Genomic DNA, 22283 nt, shown 5'->3' with positions numbered 1-22283 from the left:
CTCCTCCTCACAGTATTAATTAATCCCCACTGGAATCCACCATCACAGGTCCCTGTGTACTTTCTGGAGGCAATTGCTGGTAAAGGTCTTCCTGGAGGAATTTATAATTATCCACATTTTGTGGAAGTAACCTCCTACGCCGATTGCTGACAAGGTTACCGGCTACACTAAACACTCTTTCGGAGTACACACTGAAGAAGGGGGCGGGGAAAACTTAGGTAAAATAAAGCCAGTTTGTGCAAGGGCTTTCAAATTGCCTCTTTATCCTGCCAGTACACAAACGGACTGTCTGACATGCCTACTTGGATGCTGTCACTGATATAATCCTCCACCATGCTTTTAATGGTGACAGCATCATATGCAGTGACAGTAGACATGTCAGTAATCGTTGGCAGGTCCTTCAGTCTGGAGCAGATGTCAACACTTGCTCCTGACTGTCCTGCATCACCGCCAGCAGGTGGGCTAGGAAATGTTATCATTTTCCTCGTAGCCCAAATTGCAGGAGAAAATGAAGGAGGAGCTGTTGATGGCCATGTTCCGCTTGAGTTGACAATTTTCTCACCAGCAGGTCTTTGCACCTATGCAGACTTGTGTCTGCTGAAAAGAAAGATACAATGTTGGCTTTAAACCTAGGATCGAGCATGGTGGCCAAAATGTAGTGCTCTGTTTTAAACAGATTGCCTACCCTTGAATCCTGGCAAAGCAAATGAAGGGATCCATCCACAAGTCCCACATACTTAGCGAAATCGCTCCATCTTCAATTTCTCCAGCTGCTTCTGCAAAAGCCTGATGAGGGAATGACCTGACTGAAGCTGGCAGTGTCTGAACTGAGTTCACGGGTGGCAAGTTCGAACGGTTGGAAAATCTTGCGCAACACAAAAAACATTCTCCACTGTGTTTGAGTCAGGTGCATTTCCCCTCCTTTGCCTATATCGTAGGTGGATGTATAGGCTTGAATGGCTCCTCCATCCTCTGAAGCATACAGAGTGTTGAATTCCACCTCATTACCACATCTTGCTTCAGGTGATGGCAGGGCAGGTTCAGGAGTGTTTACTGGTGCTCCAGTCTTCGGCACGCAGTGGCTAAATGTCCAAAGTGGCCCACAATTTTTCTGGCCAACAACAGTATCTCCTGCATGCCCCTGTCATTTTTCAAAAAATTCTGCTTCACCAAATTTATTGTATGTACAAAACATGGGACGTGCTGGAATTTGCCGAGATGTAATGTACGCACAATATTGGTGGCGTTGTCCAATATCACAAATCCCCAGGAGAGTCTAATTGGGGTAAGCCATTGTGCGATGATGTCCCTCAGTTTCCGTAAGAGGTTGTCAGCGGTGTGCCTCTTACGGAAACGGGTGATACACAGCATATCCTGCCTAGGAACAAGTTGCCATTTGTGAGATGCTGCTACTGGTGCAGCTGCTGTTGTTGCTGCTGCAGGAGGCAATACATCTACCCAGTTGGCTGTAACGGTCATGTAGTCCTTAGTCTGCACTGCTCCACTTGTCCACATGTCCGTGGTTAAGTGGACAGTGGGTACAACCGCATTTTTCAGGACACTAAGGACACTTTTCTTAATCGCTTTCCTAGTGAAGTGGAATCTAGACAGGATTTGGTACCGGTGACACAGTACGTCCATCAACTGTTTAAATCCCACTGCACTAATGGCGGATACCGGACGCACGTCTCACATCAGCATAGTTGTTATGGCCTCACTAATCCACTTTGCAACAGGGTGACTGCGGTCATATTTCATCTCCCTCACAAAGAACTGTTGCACAATTGCTTGACTGCGGTCATATTTCATCTCCCTCACAAAGAACTGTTGCACAATTGCTTAGTTGAAGTAGTACAAGTGGTTTTCCGACTTCCCCTCTGGGATGACGATCGACTTCCAGCAGCAACAACAGCAGCAGCAGCAGTAGGCATACCACTCAAGGATCCTCCAGAGGAATCCCGGTTAGGAGAGGACTTGTCAGTCATGCAAGTGACATGGCCTGCAGGACTACTTACGTTCCTGACTGAGGAATACATTGACATTGAGGGAGTTGGTGATGTGGCTTACAGGAGCTTGGGTACAAGAGGAAGAAGGGATTTAGGTGTCAGTGGACTGATACACCTAAGCAGTTCAGGTAATTCAACGGTAGATTGTGCAATGAAAACAACAGTACAGTTCCTTTAGCACAGTGGTAGAAGGATATTGTGGCAATATAGAATGAGTTGGTAATAAAGTCACTGCAAGACCCGGAGATGTAATGTCCGTTGGCCACAACTAACCACTGTAGAAGGAAACAAGCAGGTACTGACCAGCAGGTTATACTCTGAGAGCTGGAGTCGAGATAGATGCCGAGAGGTTGAGAAGAACACAGAAGAACTGCCGGGGATGCCAGATGGAACCGGACCAGACGGGAAGGTGTAGCAGAACTCACCGATGATGTTAGAGTCCGATGGTGAGTATCGATAGTGATGAGTATCGATGAAGCTGGATATCGATGGCGGAACACTGATGGAGCTGGAGAGCTGCAAACAACGGGAGTGGAGAGATACCAAACACTGCTGGAAGCGGAACAGAGTCCAACGCTGGAAGCTGAAAGCCAATGTAGGTATCACAGCAGATAACCAAGGAGCAGAGCTGGAACAACGGAAGTCAGGCTGCACCGCAAGCTGGTAACTGGTGCGGGTCTCTAAGTGGAGCTGAATCACAGGAGTTGAACACAGGAGCTGGAATACCTGGTGACTCGAACTGTAGATTCCACAGGCAGGAGAGACATGTGTACAAGGTTTGACAACCAAAGCACTGACAATTATCCTGCCCTGGAGCAGGATATTTATCCCAGCTGGTGAGCAGGGATTGGCTGGATAATTAGGCAGAGTCCAGAGTGCAGCTGCTGGGTAATCAGGCAGAGTCCAGAGTGCAGCTGATAGGCTGTAAAGCAACATGTGATGAATCCAAACATGGCTGCGCCCATGTTTGAATTTTGAGGGAAAGTCTGTTTGAACTTTAGCATGTGAGAGACTGTGGCCATGTTACACAGCGTGCTGCACACAGACAGCGCAGGTGGAATCCAGACTTGGAACGCTGGGCCAGTCTCAGGAGACACTTGGTAAGAAATGGGGATGAATTACCCGAATCGTGACAAATGTACTTTTCATTTTTAAGAACTACACCTCTGAATTTTTACAACATACAGGGCCAGCAGCACCCCTATATTTTACAGCATGCAGGAGTAGTAGGCTTTTAATTTTTAACAACTGCACCCCTGAATTTTTACAATATACAGGGCCATTAGCACCCCTATATTGTACAGCATACAGGAGCAGTGTTGTCACAACTGAGGGCCTGAGCTGACGGAAGGCAGCCTCAGTTGTAGGGGCTGAGATGTACCGGAACCTGGGAGGTTGTATCAGACCCCTGGACATGTAAGTAACATGAAGAGAAACCGCCCGAAGGCGTGACCACGACAACTTGAGTAAAAGTCAATGATATTTATTTATGACAAACTCCATGCATCACAGTAGCAGTAAAAAGTAACATAAAAATCAGCAGAGAAATAATAATACAGTTCCTGGGTACTACAGGGTGGCAGGGGCCACAGAGCTCTGGTGGTATGAGACAGTTCTTATTATCTGCAAGTTGGAAAGTCCTTACCAGGCTCAACTGTAGCAATGAGGAAAGCCCAGGGTCGTACCAGCTGGTGTTCCAGGGAAAGCTGGACTGCTGTAGATAAAATGCTGCTGTGGGTACTGGTTAGAACCAGACAGGTGTTGGCACGGAGTGGATACTGGCTGGAACCAGTTAAATAATAAATAAAGCTTGAGAGCGATGCAATGTAGATGAAATGTAGAATTTGAGAGCGGAGAAATAATAATACCGGTGGAGAGTGGTAAACTGCAGAAAGGACACCGGCCCTTTAAGAGAAGCTGTACACTGCTGGAAGCTGAGCTGGAAGCAGGTGATGTTGTAGCTGGAAACAGGTGAGTCCAGAATGGATCGGAGAGTCAGGCTACACCGCAGATGGAATGCTGGTGCGGGTCTCTATAGCAGAAGTCTGGAGACAGGAGCTGGAACCTGGAAGACATTCACAGAAGAGAGACAAACTGGAACTAGGTTTGACAACCAAAGCACTGACGCCTTCCTTGCTCAGGCACAACCTATTTATACCTGCAGCAAGGAAGGCATTGGCTAGGCAATTATGCAAATTAATAATACTGACAACGGATTGGTAGGAAGGATCAGCTGACAGAATCCAAGATGGCTGCGCCCATGCAGACACTTGGAGGGAAGTTTGGATTGTAATCCATGTGGTCTGGAAAACAGTAATGGCGGCGCCGGCCACCGGAGACAGGAGACGTCAGGCTGACAGATGCACATCCGACCACGCGGACACAGCGGAGGCCGCGGCTGACGTAATCGCCACTCTAAATGCAGAAGCTCAGGGACGGCGGCGGAGGCCGCGGGAGACGCCATGCCAGATGTATAAGGCGTTACTGTGACTGCGTCCAGAGAGACAGGAGAGGATGCGGGAATGTGCACATCAGGATAACAGATGGGATCCGGTCCTGGAGCGCTGAGCCAGCCTTAGGAGGCATCTGATAGGTAAGAAATGGCGTCCAGATACCCGGATCGTGACAGCACCCCCCCCTTTAGGAGTGGCCCCAGGACACTTCTTTGGCTTTTGAGGAAACTTGGAATGGAATCTCCGGACCAAGGCAGGAGCATGGACATCAGAAGCATTGGTCCAAGAACGTTCCTCAGGGCCATAACCCTTCCAGTCAATAAGATACTGAAGTTGACCGTAACGGTGACGTGAGTCCAAGATCTTGGCTACTTCATACTCAACGCCTCATTGAGTTTGGACTTTCGGAGTTGGAGGAAGTGAGGAATGAAACCGATTCAAGATTAGCGGTTTCAACAGGGAAACATGGAATGTCCTGGGTATTTTTTAAGAAGGGAGGCAACTGGAGTCTGTAAGCAACAGGATTGATGACTTGATCAATTTTAAAAGGACCGATGTAGCGAGGTGCAAACTTCATACTGGGAACTCTTAACCTCAAATTCTTCGTGGATAACCATACCCGATCACCCACCTTGAGAGCAGGAACTGCCCGACGCTTCTTATCCGCAAACTTCTTGTACCTGAACGATGCCTTGAGCAGAGCAGATCGTACGCTCTTCCAGATATTGGCAAACTGATGCAAGGTGATATCCACTGCGGGAACAGAAGTTGCTGGAAGCGGTTGGAACTCAGGGACTTTAGGGTGGAATCCAAAGTTAGTGAAGAATGGTGTTGAAGATGAAGAATGATACTGGTTGTTATGACAGAACTCGGCCCAGGGAAGTAATTGAACCCAGTCATCTTGAGAGGAGGACACATAGATGCGGAGGAAGGACTCCAAGTCCTGATTCACCCTCTCAGTTTGACCATTGGTCTGAGGATGGTAAGCCGTGGAAAACTTTAGCTTGACTTGGAGGACTTGACATAAACTTCGCCAGAATTTGGCTGTGAATTGAACTCCTCGATCTGAGATAATTTCTCCTGGAAGACCGTGGAGTCGAAAGATCTCTTGTATGAATACTTGAGCCAACTTGGAAGCTGACGGAAGACCGGTGAGAGGAATGAAGTGTGCCATCTTGGTGAACCGGTCAACTACCACCCAGATGGTATTAAACCTGTTGCACATGGGCAAATCTGTAATAAAATCCATCGACAAATGGGTCCATGGTCGACGGGGAACAGATAGTGGAACCAGTTGCCCCGCAGGCGACTGGCGGGATACTTTATGTTGAGCACACTTTGGGCAAGATGCAATAAACTCCAAAACGTCCTTTTTCAGAGTTGGCCACCAATAGGACCTAGAGATAAACTCCAGGGTTTTTTGGATACCTGTATGTCCGGCAAAGCGGGAAGCATGGGCCCAATGCAAGAGCTTCTTCCTTAGTGTCGGCTTCACGAAACTTTTCCCTGATGGGGGCGTAGAGTCCATCCCTACCGTGGAGAATGCCAACGGATTTATAATAGGATGCTTGTCTGAAGACTCTGACTCATTTTCTTGCTCCCATGAGCGGGAAAGGGCATCGGCCTTGCGATTCTGAGAGCCCGGACAGAACTGGAGTTTAAAGTCGAACCTGGAAAAGAAAAGTGCCCATCTGGCCTGACGAGGGTTGAGACATTGTGCGCCTTTCAGATATAGAAGGTTCTTGTGGTCTGTAAGGATGGTGATAGAATGAGAAGCTCCCTCCAACAGATATCTCCACTCCTCTAGAGCGAGCTTGATGGCTAGCAACTCCTGGTCGCCAATGGCATAGTTGCGCTCCGCTGGGGAGAACTTCCGTGAGAAGAAACTGCAAGGATGTAAATGGCCATCTTTAGTCCTCTGAGATAACACCGCTCCTACTCCAACGGAGGAGGCATCCACCTCTAAGATGAAAGGAGAGTCGATGTCAGGCTGTTTCAGGACAGGCGCAGAGATGAACCTCTGTTTTAAAAGATGAAAAGCTTGCATGGCTTCTTCAGACCACTTGGATGGGTTAGCACCCTTCTTGGTGAAAGCAGTAATAGGCGCCACAATGGTGGAAAAGTCTCGTATAAACTTTCGGTAATAATTGGCGAACCCTAAGAACCTCTGGACCCCTTTGAGGGTTAAGGGTACCGGCCAATTCTGGATTGCTTGTAGTTTCTCCGGATCCATCTCTAGTCCGGAACCGGACACAATGTACCCTAGAAACGGAATGGAGTTGACTTCAAAGACGCATTTCTCTAATTTGCAATAGAGATGATTGACACGGAGACGGGACAGAACCTCCTTTACCCAAAAACGATGTTCCTCTAAATTGTTGGCAAAAATGAGGATATCATCTAGATAGACCACGACATGACGGTATAGAATGTCTCTGAAGATCTCATTGACGAAATGCTGGAAGACAGCTGGAGCATTGCTCAATCCGAAGGGCATGACGAGGTACTCATAATGTCCGTCACGGGTGTTAAATGCGGTCTTCCACTCGTCACCCTCACGGACCCGGATGAGATTGTATGCACCTCTCAAGTCCAGCTTTGTAAAGATGGTAGCTCCGCTAACTCTGTCAAAGAGCTCAGTAATCAGGGGTAAAGGATAACGGTTCTTGATGGTAATGTCGTTCAAACCTCTGTAGTCGATGCACGGCCGCAGACAACCATCTTTCTTTTTTACAAAAAAGAAGCCTGCGCCGGCTGGAGAAGAAGAAGGTCGAATGAACCCCTTTGCTAGGTTCTCTTTAATGTATTCCTCCATAGAATGCGTCTCAGGCAGAGACAACGGATAAGTTCGGCCTCGAGGTGGAACCTTCCCTGGAACGAGATCAATCGGGCAGTCCCATTCTCTATGAGGAGGAAGGATATCAGCAGAAGCTTTACTGAACACATCCGTGAAATCTTGATATGGAGGAGGTGGAACATCAGACGACCTGGGGGAGGAAGTACAGACAGGCAACACTTTAAACAAACATGTCTCAGCACAGGAGGGACCCCATGCCAGAATTTGCGTAGTCGTCCAATCAATTGTAGGATTGTGAAGACGGAGCCATGGAAGGCCCAGGACCACAGGATGTGTGGCTCTTGGAATCACTAAAAGTGAAATAAGTTCGGAATGAAGAACTCCCACTCTCAGACGAACTGGTAGAGTCCTTAGAGCAATAACAGTATCAAAAATTTTACTGCCATCCACGGCAGTTAAGGAAAAGGAGGAAGGAAGTCTCTCGGTGGGTAGGGACCACCGTTTAACATAGGCTTCAGTAATAAAATTCCCAGCTGCTCCGGAATCAAGGAGGGCAATGACGTTCCGATAACGTTGAGCAACTTGAAGCGAGACTGGGAGATTACAATCATGAGGAGATGGAGAGGAGATCATTACTCCTAGCCGGCCCTCTCCTGGGCGAGCTAGGGTTTGGAGTTTTCCCGGACGTTCGGGACAGGCATTGATGGTGTGAGACGGAGCTGCACAGTAAACACAAAGAGACTCAAAGAGACGTCTTCGGCGCTCAGCAGGAGTTAAACGGGAACGGCCAATTTGCATGGGTTCATCTTTAGTTGGTGACAGTTGGCGAGGAGGAGGAGCAGAAGATTTTGGAGCAGATGATCTTCCACGCTCAATTGCTCTCTCTCTGAAACGTAAGTCAACTTTCGTACAAAGTGAGATTAGCTCATCTAACTTGGAGGGTAAGTCTCTGGTAGCTAACTCATCTTTAATACGCTCGGATAAACCATGCCAGAATGCAGCATACAGGGCCTCGTCGTTCCATGCCAGTTCAGATGCCAGGATCTGGAACTGTATAAGATATTGTCCTACAGTACGTGATCCCTGGCGTAAACGGAGAATCTCAGACGAAGCTGAAGTTACCCGGCCTGGCTCGTCGAAGATGCGCCTGAATGTTGACATGAATGCAGTGTAAGAAGATAGCAGGGTGTCGGACCTCTCCCATAACGGTGATGCCCAGTCAAGGGCGGAGCCACTGAGAAGAGAGATGATGTAGGCAATTTTTGTACGGTCACTGGGAAAATTGCCAGGTTGTAGCTCAAACTGAATCTCACACTGGTTGAGAAATCCCCTGCAGAATCTTGGAGATCCGTCAAATTTTGCTGGCGTTGGAAGATGAAGACGTGGAGCAGAAACGGGTAAGGTGGGTGGGGTTATAGTTGGAGTCACTGTGGTTGACGCCCCAGATGCGTCTGATCCACGGAGAGTTGTCTGAATCCCATCCAGCCGAGTAGAGAGATCCTGGAGACAGCGGATGATGTGGCCTTCTGCAGCCTCCTGATGTTCAAGTCGGGCTGCCAGTTCTTGCATCGGCCTGGCCGCTTGATCCTGGTCTCCGGCTGGATTCATTAGGTCAGTGCTTACTGTCACAACTGAGGGCCTGAGCTGACGGAAGGCAGCCTCAGTTGTAGGGGCTGAGATGTACCGGAACCTGGGAGGTTGTATCAGACCCCTGGACATGTAAGTAACATGAAGAGAAACCGCCCGAAGGCGTGACCACGACAACTTGAGTAAAAGTCAATGATATTTATTTATGACAAACTCCATGCATCACAGTAGCAGTAAAAAGTAACATAAAAATCAGCAGAGAAATAATAATACAGTTCCTGGGTACTACAGGGTGGCAGGGGCCACAGAGCTCTGGTGGTATGAGACAGTTCTTATTATCTGCAAGTTGGAAAGTCCTTACCAGGCTCAACTGTAGCAATGAGGAAAGCCCAGGGTCGTACCAGCTGGTGTTCCAGGGAAAGCTGGACTGCTGTAGATAAAATGCTGCTGTGGGTACTGGTTAGAACCAGACAGGTGTTGGCACAGAGTGGATACTGGCTGGAACCAGTTAAATAATAAATAAAGCTTGAGAGCGATGCAATGTAGATGAAATGTAGAATTTGAGAGCGGAGAAATAATAATACCGGTGGAGAGTGGTAAACTGCAGAAAGGACACCGGCCCTTTAAGAGAAGCTGTACACTGCTGGAAGCTGAGCTGGAAGCAGGTGATGTTGTAGCTGGAAACAGGTGAGTCCAGAATGGATCGGAGAGTCAGGCTACACCGCAGATGGAATGCTGGTGCGGGTCTCTATAGCAGAAGTCTGGAGACAGGAGCTGGAACCTGGAAGACATTCACAGAAGAGAGACAAACTGGAACTAGGTTTGACAACCAAAGCACTGACGCCTTCCTTGCTCAGGCACAACCTATTTATACCTGCAGCAAGGAAGGCATTGGCTAGGCAATTATGCAAATTAATAATACTGACAACGGATTGGTAGGAAGGATCAGCTGACAGAATCCAAGATGGCTGCGCCCATGCAGACACTTGGAGGGAAGTTTGGATTGTAATCCATGTGGTCTGGAAAACAGTAATGGCGGCGCCGGCCACCGGAGACAGGAGACGTCAGGCTGACAGATGCACATCCGACCACGCGGACACAGCGGAGGCCGCGGCTGACGTAATCGCCACTCTAAATGCAGAAGCTCAGGGACGGCGGCGGAGGCCGCGGGAGACGCCATGCCAGATGTATAAGGCGTTACTGTGACTGCGTCCAGAGAGACAGGAGAGGATGCGGGAATGTGCACATCAGGATAACAGATGGGATCCGGTCCTGGAGCGCTGAGCCAGCCTTAGGAGGCATCTGATAGGTAAGAAATGGCGTCCAGATACCCGGATCGTGACAAGTGTGCTTTTAATTTTTAAGAACTGCACCTCTGAATTTTTACAACATATGGTGCCAGCAGCACCCCTATATTTTACAGCATACAGGAGCAGTGTGCTTTTAATTTTTAACAACGGCACCCCTGAATTTTTATAGCATACATGGCCAGTGTAGTGTTATTTGAACAGCAGCACCCCTATATTTTACAGCATACAAGAGAAATGTGCTTTTAAATTTTAACAACTGCACCTTTGAAATTTTAAAACATACAGGGCCAGCAGCACCCCTATATTTTACAGCATACAGGAGCAGTGTTCTTTTAATTTTTAAGAATTGCACCCCTGAATTTTTACAACATACATGGCCAGCAGCACCCCTATATTTTACAGAATACAGAAGCAGTGTGCTTTTAATTTTTGACAACTGCACCCCTGAATTTTTACAATATACAGGGCCAGCAGCACTCCTATATTTTACAGCATACAGGAGCAGTGTGCTTTTAAGTTTTTTTTTCCAATAAATGTTTATTGATTTGTAGAATAGTAACAGAATGTAGAAGACAGCATACATAGTTCGATATAAAGGAAGGGAGATGGGAGATCTACTGCACTAGTATTTAGATCATGAATGAATTACAGGTTGAGTATCCCATATCCAAATATTCCGAAATACGGAATATTCCAAAATACGGACTTTTTTGAATGAGAGTGAGATAGCGAAACCTTTGTTTTTTGATGGCTCAATGGGGGTAATTCTGAGTTGATCACAGCAGGAACTTTGTTAGCAGTTGGGCAAAACCATGTGCACTGCAGGGGGGCAGATATAACATGTGCAGAGAGAGATAGATTTGGGTGTGGTGAGTGCAATCTGCAATCTAATTGCAGTGTAAAAATAAAGCAGTCAGTATTTACCCTGCACAGAAACAAAATAACCCACCCAAATCTTACTCTCTCTGCAAATGTTATATCTGCCCCCCCTGCAGTGCACATGGTTTTTCCCAACTGCTAAGAAAATTCCTGCTGTGATCAACTTGGAATTACCCCCTATGTACACAAACTTTGTTTAATACACAAAGTTATTAAAAATATTGTATTAAATGACCTTCAGGCTGTGTTTATAAGGTATATGAAACATAAATTAATTGTGTGAATGTACACACACTTTGATTAATGCACACAGTTATAAACAATATTGGCTAAAACTACCTTCAGGCTGTGTGTATAAGGTGTATATGTAACATAAATGCATTCTGTGCTTAGATTTAGGTAACATCACCATGATATTTCATTATGGTATGCAATTATTCCAAAATACGGAAAAATCCGATATCCAAAATACTTCTGGTCCCAAGCATTTTGGATAAGGGATACTCAACCTGTATAATCAAAAAACCCCATTTTGTATTATGCCACCTTAAATCTGGTCACAGATTGTGGGGGTGCTGCCACACCATATATGTTGCCAACATATAAGATCAGTTTTGAAGGGAAAGGAAAGAATTGGACTGTGGGTGGCGCACTAAAGCTAAATAAACACTCGCTTAAAATGTAACCTTTAATTCTATTTGATTTAAAAAAGCTAGTAACTGTGAAATATTAAAATAAATCTGGACAAGTGCAAGACACAGTGTAACATATAAGTTAAAAAATACACTCTCTTACTCCAATGTGTTGTGCAATGTCTAATATATTATATAATGTAATGATAGGTTCTATGACCTTAAACAAAATTAATTTAGTGCTGTCAGGAAGTTGTCCCTATTGATAGCTGGGTGTAATGAGTGCGAACGACAGTATGTTAATCACACGTGTGATTTCCAATCCTAACGAGCCTCAGATAAGTGTACTGTTATTTATAAATTCCTATTCATGAGAGAGGAAGGATTAACTAATAAATGGTGTCTTCACTCGTAAACTGTTGATACACAATTCTTTGTATTTTTAAGGTAATTGATCATGAATTATGAGATTTGAAAAGATTTTATTCAGACATCACATGAATTGGTGAATGTATTCTAAGAAGTACCTCTCTGTACCTGGTGTATTGGCGTTCTCAGTCTCTGCTGTCAGCGCCACTATATTACTGTATGCATTATTAGACGTTCTCAGTCTCTGCTGTCAACGTCCCTATATTGCTGGGTGCAGATGATAGATATTCAGGAGGTTCACCACTTAATGCCAGTATTCAGCTTAAATTATTCGTTAAGGCATATTTGTTGTGGCGTATCTATAGTATGTTTAAGCGTTCTCAGTCTATGCTGTCAACGCATGGGGTGCCAACCATCTAAATGCCACCATCCTATATATGCAGAGCTGGTTTAATGGCGTTCTCAGTTTATACTGTCAACGTCTGTAACATGCTGGAATTGTATAACGAGAGCGTGGCTAGGTTGAACCACAAAGATTGTTAATCTCAGTAAGAGATACACTGTGAATACAGCCTGGTGCTCAACGTTTATATCGATAGGCAGATTATACAAAGGATACCTATGCTTGATATGAATGTTCTAGTAAAAAGCAAGTAATTATCCTCGCAAAAAGGCCTGATACGCATATGATATAGAATATGAAATCATACTCAGAGATTGCCTGACCTGCATAATACTGGCAGTAATGATTTTCCAATAATTAATCACACGTGAGATATATCACTTGGGAAGTGACATTAACTAATATCAGATATAGTGTAAGACTACGGATGAAAGTTATGCTATGAAGATCAATCCATGAGAGAGTAGGATTGAGAGTGTTTATTAACAATATACACATACAACAGTCCAATTCATCACATGAATAGAAGTTACAAGCTGGTAATGTCACACAGACGTTGACAGTATAAACTGAGAACGCCATTAAACCAGCTCTGCATATATAGGATGGTGGCATTTAGATGGTTGGCACCCCATGCGTTGACAGCATAGACTGAGAACGCTTATACATACTATAGATACGCCACAACAAATATGCCTTAACGAATAATTTAAGCTGAATACTGGCATTAAGTGGTGAACCTCCTGAATATCTATCATCTGCACCCAGCAATATAGGGACGTTGACAGCAGAGACTGAGAACGTCTAATAATGCATACAGTAATATAGTGGCGCTGACAGCAGAGACTGAGAACGCCAATACACCAGGTACAGAGAGGTACTTCATAGAATACATTCACCAATTCATGTGATGTCTGAATAAAATCTTTTCAAATCTCATAATTCATGATCAATTACCTTAAAAATACAAAGAATTGTGTATCAACAGTTTACGAGTGAAGACACCATTTATTAGTTAATCCTTCCTCTCTCATGAATAGGAATTTATAAATAACAGTACACTTATCTGAGGCTCGTTAGGATTGGAAATCACACGTGTGATTAACATACTGTCGTTCGCACTCATTACACCCAGCTATCAATAGGGACAACTTCCTGACAGCACTAAATTCATTTTGTTTAAGGTCATAGAACCTATCATTACATTATATAATATATTAGACATTGCACAACACATTGGAGTAAGAGAGTGTATTTTTTAACTTATATGTTACACTGTGTCTTGCACTTGTCCAGATTTATTTTAATATTTCACAGTTACTAGCTTTTTTAAATCAAATAGAATTAAAGGTTACATTTTAAGCGAGTGTTTATTTAGCTTTAGTGCGCCACCCACAGTCCAATTCTTTCCCTTCCCTTCAAAACTGAGCATACATAGTTCAACTGAAAATACAGGAAAACTCAATCCGACAGATATAAGCAATGACAGTAAACATAGTTATTATGGCCAGTTGTATATAAGCTCAGTGACCAAGTCAATACCTTTAATTCGAGGTCAAATCCGGCCTCTCTAGGTTGAAGCTGTCTGGGCATAACATCTCTAAACACTAAGACATAAAGAAGAGAGGGACAGAAAAGAGTACAAGGTGGAAAAAAAGAGATTCAAGGAAGGGGAGGGGAGGGGAAGGACAGTGTGGTCTATCGAGGACCGGACAGATCAGAAAGCCGACCTAGCAACATCTATCCACAATTAACAATAACATGACAGTTAGGAATCTGAAGTAGAAGGCAGCGTGAAGGGCCCGAGTTAGAGCAGTAATGTCGGGTAAGCTTGTGAGGACTTAAATTCTAACCAAGGGGACCAGGTAGCCGTGAATCACCGATGGGTCTCTGGTGTCACCCGCAGCTCCTCCATAGTCATATACCAGTCTACTCTGGTGACTCACTCCCTCATGGTGGGGGGGTTCAGTAGATTGCCAGCGAACCGGAACAACTGCTTTGGCTTCACTATTAAGAAACTTTAGTAATGAGTATTTGTAGGTCGACAGGGACCATGTAACACAGTTGAGAAGCCAGAAGGCAGGCTCAGAGGGGTCCTCCGAACCCACGATCAATTTTGACGTTGCAATGACTTTGTCCCAAAAGGGACGTAGTATGGAGCAATCCCACCAGATATGCATCGGGGAACCCGTTTGAGTATTACATCTCCAACACGTGTCTGGTACATTAGGGAACATTTTAGCCAGTATTTGGGGACATCTGTACCACCGAGATAAAACTTTAAAATGCATTTCGAGAACCGAATAACTTGAGGAACTTACAAAGGTGGCTTGAAAACTCTTCTCCCAGTCCTTCTCTGACAAATCCGTCTGTATGTCATGGCCCCAGTCTCTGGCATATTTAGGGAGATCTGGGAATTTGTTCACAATCAAAAATCTATAACATTTTGAGAGGAAGTGCAGTGGACGGGATGATTCTGAGCAGAAATTCTCAAAAATCGTTAATGGTCTAGTCAGGCTCGGGCGGACATTACTCCCCAGGGCAAAGTGTTTCAATTGAAGGTACTTCCAAATCTCTGAAGGCGGGAGATTCCACTTAGATTGCTTCAAGGGGAAGGGGATTATCTCTCCACGCTCCACCAGCTGGCCACCCCCACCAGTCTCCATGAATCAAATCCCTGGCCTGAGACCGCTGGTGGGAAATCTGGATTATAAAACAGCGGGGTCAGAGGAGAATATTTAGAGGAAATATACGGGAGAATCCTAAGTCTACTCCAGCGTGAAAGTGTAGGACCAATAGTAGGGTGATCTATATATGGCATCTTTGAGCACCAAGAGTAATAGGCAATAGGGGTGGGTAGCGCCGCTCCCTCGATATGGACCCACTGTTTTATGTCGTGTGAGCGTGACCATTCCAAGATTCTATGGAGAACTATAGCTTCATAATACAGTGTGAAGTGCGGTAGCTGAAGGCCACCTTTATGTTTAGGGCGAAAAAGAATAGCATGTTGAAAGCGGGGTCGTTTGTCCCCCCCATATAAAGTCCTTAACTAAATTATGTAGATCTCTGAACCAAGTTTTGGGAATGGAAACTGGGAGCGCCTGGAGGAGATAGAGGACTCTCGGTAAAACGTTCATTTTAATGACACTGAGCCTCCCCAACCAGGATAACCTCCTGTTGCCCCAGTCCCGGAACTCGGAGCGAAGTGAGATGAGTAATTTTTTGAAATTTTCCTCAAAAAGGCGTGATAAATCTTTATGTAAGGTGACCCCCAGGTATTTAAAGCTGGAGGGATGCCAGTGAAAGGGGAAAGATTGTTTGAGGCCGTCAAGATCCCGAGAGGGCCTTGACACAGTCACTGCCACTGACTTAGAAAGGTTCATCTTAAAATTGGACAGGGAGCCATATCTATCAAGTTCAGACATCAGGTTGGGAACAGAAACCACCGGGTTCGATATAATAGCTAGCAGATCGTCCGCGAACAGCGCGAGTTTGTATTCTCTGCCCCCCACCGTGAGACCCGAGATGTCTGGATTTAGCCTAATGGAACCCGCTAAGGCCTCCATGCAAAGGACGAAGATGAGGGGCGAAAGGGGGCATCCTTGTCTAGTGCCGTTCCTGATCAGAACTGGGTGGGACAAGTCTCCATTAATTTTGATCCTTGCAGTAGGGAAGTTGTACAGTGCCAGGATGCGATTCATGCTGACAGGTCCCAATCCCAAGTGACGCAGGACCCCCTCCATAAATACCCAATCAACTCGGTCGAATGCCTTCTCGGCATCAGTAGAGAGCACCACTATTGGGTTATGGCTATGTGAAGCTAAATGCATCAAGTCGATAATTTTGGTCGTATTATCACGGGCCTCCCTCCCAGGTATGAAACCCACCTGATCCGAGTGTATAATATTGGGGAGTAGCAGCTTCAATCTGTTTGCTATAAGTTTAGCAAACAGCTTGATGTCTGTGTTAAGGAGGGAGATCGGGCGGTAACTGGCACATTGAGCCGGGTCTTTCCCTTCCTTTGGTATAACCATGATAAAAGCCTCTAATGATTGAGGGGAGAAACCACAATTATCGGAAACCTCGTTGAACGCCAGTAACATTTTAGGCAAGAGGGAATTCTTATAGAGCTTATAAAAGGAGACGGTATAGCCATCAGGACCCGGACTCTTTCCGGAAGGTGCCTCCTTAAGGGCTTGTTCCAATTCCGGAAGAGAGAAGGGGGAGTCTAACCATGCGCTGTCGTCTTCTGATATTCTAGGGAGCCCTGCGTCACGGAGGTATCCCGCCACCAGATCCCGGGTAGCCGATAGTGATCCTGGGGTTCTAGGTTCCTGAAGATTATATAAGTTAGTGTAATAAGAGTGGAAAGCCTCAGCAATATCCTTGGTGAGGGTACGGCGGGTCCCCGCCGCATCCCGTACCGACTGGATAAATAGAGTGGCTCTCTGCGCGGAGCGCTCTGTCCATAAGCTTCCCCGGCTTGTTACCCCATTGATAAAAGCCATTTCTGCAAAGCCTATAATCTCTTTTGATGTCTGAAAACAACAGGGTGTTGAGAGCTGCTCTCGTCTCGGTCAGCGCGTTCAGCACCTGTGAGGATGGGCCCGTCTTAAATCCCTCAGCCGCTGAAGTAAAACAGTCTTTTCCCCCAGTCTTTACTTTTTCAGCATGGAACCTAGCTGGATGAGCTTCCCCCGCATAACACACTTGTGTGCTTCCCACACCGTGACCCGGGAGACATCTGGCGTTTCGTTTGTTATAAAATAATTTTCCATCGTCTCAAGTATCTGGGGCTGAAACCTCGTATCCATTAAAAGTTGTTCATTCAGCCGCCAGGTACATTGCTTGGAGTATGGGTAAGACGTCTCCAGGGTCAGGGAGACAGGAGCATGGTCCGACCAGGTAATCGAGCCTATGTCAGTTTCCTTAACTAGATGCAGAAATCTGTGGGACAAGAGGAAGTAAATCAACCTAGAGTAGGTGTCGTGCGGTCTGGAATAGAACGTGTAGTCCCTGTCCCCGGGGTGTTGGTGCCTCCAGGTGTCAACCAGCTAGTGGTCATGGAGAGAACGGCGCACTCTACGGTGCGATGCTAGGGAGGATCTAGCCGGCGCCCCGGAGATGTCCACCTAGGGCTGGAGGGTCCAATTAAGATCACCTCCAATAACTGGGATACCCGTAACCAAGGGGGCAATACGATTGAGAACCTTCACTAAGAAACTAGGTTGTGATTGATTGGGGACGTATATATTAATGAATGTGTAGGACTGATCAAACAGTTTACATTTCACCATGAGCGTTCTGCCCTCCTCTAAAGACACCGACGTAACTTCCCGAAAAGGCAAGCGTTTGGACAGCAAAATAGCAACACCCAAAGACTTGCCCTTGCTGTTGTTGTTATAAAAGGAGTGCGGGTAATTACGGTCCTTGAGAACCGGGGCCGCTCCCAGTTTGAAGTGCGTTTCCTGTAAAAAAGCAACATCGGCTCGGAATGCAAAGAGGTCCCTGAGCACCCTTGAGCGTTTCTCCGGGACATTAAGGCCCTTCACGTTAAGGGAGACCAGTTTTATGGTCGTCGCTTTGGGATCAACTGCCATCATCTAGAATCCAGGGAGAAATGCTGAGTCCGGCAAGGAGGGCAGAACGATTCTCGAAACAGAGGACCACACATCGGGGGGTGGGAGGAGAAAGAGAGAAAGAATGAAACAGAGGTAAAGAATACATTAAGAGGGTAGGTCAAAGAGCCTAACCCAGGCAGAAATCAGCAAATGAAATCCGTAACTTAGAAAAAGAACACACTACCGCCTCTCGGGAGCTCAGACGCCTTAGTCGCATCAGAGACCGAGAATACTCGGGCGGTGTAAGGGCGAACTGGCGGTCGGTGCCGGCCCCAGCCCCAACAGGTATAACAATATCACAATCAGAAATATAACTAACAGTTCGATCACACAATTATAGAACATTTTAGAAAACATCGTATAACCAAAAACAAGTACCTCCAACCCTATCAGGTCAGATGGGTACCCGCCGAGCCAAGTACGATCCCGATGCCTCGATCACATCTCCAAAGGGAGTATGAGCCATAAGGCAAAGAAATCCCGTGAGTCGGCAAGAAACCCACCCAACCAAACAGGGGCAGCATGAAATTACTGAAGTAAGTGTCCCAAATCATGTAGAAAGTGAAACCCTCATGGCTACATCGACTATGTGAGGGAACGCTTTTCTCTAGGAGGCTTCGGGTTAACCTTTTAAACTAAATAAGGGTCACTTGTAATTGCTAAAGTAAATGTCCCGAACCCTGTAGAGACCCCTATTTCTTCGTCAACTGCGTGGGAGAGCGCTGCTCCCTAGGGGGTTTCAGGTTACGATGGACAAGGTGCCAATCATTGTCAGGGTGTGAGAGTTCTGGAGGAACACCGCACGCCAGGGGCTCCTGCCAATCTGGGAGAGAGACCTGCGGCACACCCAATGCTTGGCAGAAAAGGGGCAAGTCGGAGGAGTCTTTAAAGGAGTACAGTTTCCCATTGTGCGAGACCTGGAGGCCAAAAGGAAAGCTCCATCTATATTTGATACCCAGCTTCCGGAGCTCCGCGGTGAGTGGGTGTAGAGCTCTTCGCTTTTGAAGAGTCGTCCACGATAGGTCCTGGAAGATCTGGATTCTATGAGATGCAGTCTCTATGACATCCATTCGACGGGTCTTGCGGAGGATCTCCTCTTTCTCTAATGTAGTCGGCAGATGATATCGCGTGGGCGGTCAGACGGTGCCCCTCTGGGTCTCAGGGCTCGGTGGGCCCTATCGAACTCGATGATTGAAGCAGGATCACGGCCCACGAGTTTGTTGAAAACCGTTGTAAGGAAGTCAACAAGACAGTCAGGCGAGATGTCCTCCGAGACCCCCCGAATCCTCAAGTTATTTCTACTTCCGCGGTTATCTAAATCTTCTACACGGTCTAGGAGCTGTTGAAGGCTTGACGCCTGCTTAATAACTGTGGCTCTGAGAGCATTGTGGGCTGCTGCCGTGTCTGAAGAGAAGCCTTCCAGTGAGGTCAAACGGGAACCAATGTGCGTTATTTTGGACTGAAGCACGGCGATCTCCGAACGGACAGTTTCTCTTACCCTACCCTCCAAATGCTCAAAGTCCTGCTTCGTTGGGAGGGCCTGAAGAAGGTTCAGAATCTGAGAGAGGCTTCCTGGATCCGTCGTGGTGTGTAGTTCTGCCACCTGGGACCCCACTGGAGAGGCTGAGTCTGAAGCAGACGAGAGACGCGGGGTCGAAGGCGAAGAGACATCTATCGTAGCCCTGGGGTAGGAGAAATTGCCTCATACCGGCTGAAGTCGGAGTATCCATTGCACGCGTCGGAGTGACCTTTTGCGACTTCCTTCCTCTCCCTTGCGATCCTTTTTTACCTCTCACCATGTGGCACCTTAGTTACAGCAGTAGAACATCGGGACTAATGTTAGAGCAACATCCCGTTAGGGCCAGTGCCGGCACGCCACCCCAGAATCTAAGTGGCTAGCCAGACATCAGTGTGGAAGTAAACAGTAAGCTTCCATAGCCACGGGGGAGCGACACCGCAACACCCGTTATAAGCAATTGGTAGAATGACAGAGATCCCGGCTCCGCTGTATCACAGATATGGCAGTGGAATGGTTCAGTGGGAGCTGGTCATGAAGTGAATTTGGAGGGAGGCATGGGTGTCAGCAGCATTCCACCAGGTCCACAAATCAGGTGAAACTCGGGGAGGAGAGATGTGTCTGGGCACTGTACATGGTCCACTGGGAGCAAGTTGCTTGTATGGGAGCTGTGGGTTAAGTAGTATCAGGGGAAAAACTGCAGGGGGCTCTATACACACAGTCACTAGGGCTGCCTATCCTGGGGGAGAGTGTGATCGATGCAGGTCGCAAGATGGCCGCCGTTCAGCCGCCGGATCGGGTCTCCCTGTGGACTATCCAGCCAGCCGCCGCTACCAGGTAAAGGGAGTCAGCCCAGCGGGAGCGTAAGGAGCGGGGGTCGGGGCCCAGGAGTTCCGGGGGGCCGTCCTGTAAGTGCAATGGGGTTCGGGCGCCGAGCGGTGCCAACCGCAAGATACCCGCCGCTCGTCCGCCACACGCATCCCGACCGTCACCTCAAGCGGGTCCCGCTATCTCCGGACTTCGGCAGGGATCTTGGCTCATCAGGCGGTGCTTCCTGCGGTGGGGAGCGGTGCACAAACGGAGGAGAGGATCAGTGATGCAGGCCACGCTGGGTGAGTAGGTGATTGTCCTCGGCAGCTCGCTTCCGGAATCGAGGTCCCGGCTTCCACGGCGGGGGTAGGCCGCAATCCGCAGGGGGCAGCACAGGTCCCCCCCGACTCCGCAGCACAAACCCCCAAACGCAGGGCAGTTCAGCTGGTCCAGGAGGTTATGATTCGACCAGCAGGCACTGAACCACCAATTTAGGGCACAACTATAGGGAGATGCAGGCCGGAGCTCCACAAAAGCACAGCCTTCCCTGATGCCTGCCTGGCCACACACCCCGTGCTTTTAAGTTTTAACAACTGCACCACTGAATTTTTACAACATACAGGGCCAGCAGCACCCCTATATTTTCCAGTATACAGGATAACAGTGCCCCTGCACCCTGTACAACTCAGTGACAGCAAGGACAGCAACACCCATATACAGCTGCAGCATCCGGCCGTAACAGCACATGAAACACAGTGACAGTCAATACAGCCAGGACAGCACCCCTAACACAGCAAAGGTACACCACAGTGACTGCAGAAGCACCCCTACAGAGCACACACTAACCCCACCTGATGCCACCACCCACAAAGAGAGACAGAGGTCTGACTCCCTCCCTCAAGACCGGAATGAAAATGGCGGCTACATTCGGCTGTTAATATGGGATCCAAAAACCTGGCGGGATGTCCCGAGCCGGACTCGGATCCAGACTCAGAACGGGATGTTCTGGGGGGTTCGGTTCTCAGGGAACCGAACCCGCTCATCTCTAATGTCTATGTGACTATTTCTTTTTAGCAGAATTTGCAATTCGTACTGAATCAGGTCTATTATTTGGTCAGGCCCGTAACTGGGGGGGGGGGGGGGGGCTAAGGGGCATGCGCCCCGGGTACAGGATTTGAGGGGGTGCTGAGGAGTTACATAGGAGCAGGGTTTTGTTTAGGTTTTTTTTTTTTATCGGCAGTGCTGTGCTGCTCCAGTGAGACAGCAGACAGCTTCCGGGGCAGTGTCTCTGACCCACCTGTCTGCCCGCGGCTAGCTCCAACACTGTGCGTACCTGGGATCTCTCCTATGCTGGCAACTGCCTTAAACGTTCTTCTTTGCCATGCAGTGCTGCAACTTGCGTGTTGTGCACCGTGCAAGCTATGGAAGCGAGCTGTTGGTGCTGTTTTTTTTCAGCAGGCTATGATCCCGGCTGCCTGCCCAGCACCAACCTGGGTATAACAAGCTGCTGGCTACACACCATTGAGAGGACCCAGGCTTCTGCTTGTTAACAGGTGCAGTCACCGAGGTTACAGAAATCAAAGGCTCACATTGCTAGCTATCCACTTGACAGTGGAAACTAAGAGCCTGGACAACCTCCAACTCTCACTGAATTTCACTACAGCAGCTTTGTGGTGAGTTTAAAGACAGACCTTATTATCAGAACTGTGCTCCCAGTTAGCAGTATCAACCTCCGCTTTGCCTCCCAGATAGAGGAATTTAGTTTAGCTTCTAGGGGGATGTAGTGTAGTGATGTAGTGTACCTTATAGGGTATGTAGAGTAGTAATGTATTGCAGTATATAGGGGCATGTAGTGCACTGATGTGGTGTAGAATATAAGGGGATGTAGTAATAATGATAT

This window comes from Pseudophryne corroboree, chromosome 1, assembly GCF_028390025.1.
Source record: "Pseudophryne corroboree isolate aPseCor3 chromosome 1, aPseCor3.hap2, whole genome shotgun sequence".
In the NCBI taxonomy this organism is placed as follows: Eukaryota; Metazoa; Chordata; class Amphibia; order Anura; family Myobatrachidae; genus Pseudophryne; species Pseudophryne corroboree.
This window is presented reverse-complemented; position numbering follows the sequence as displayed.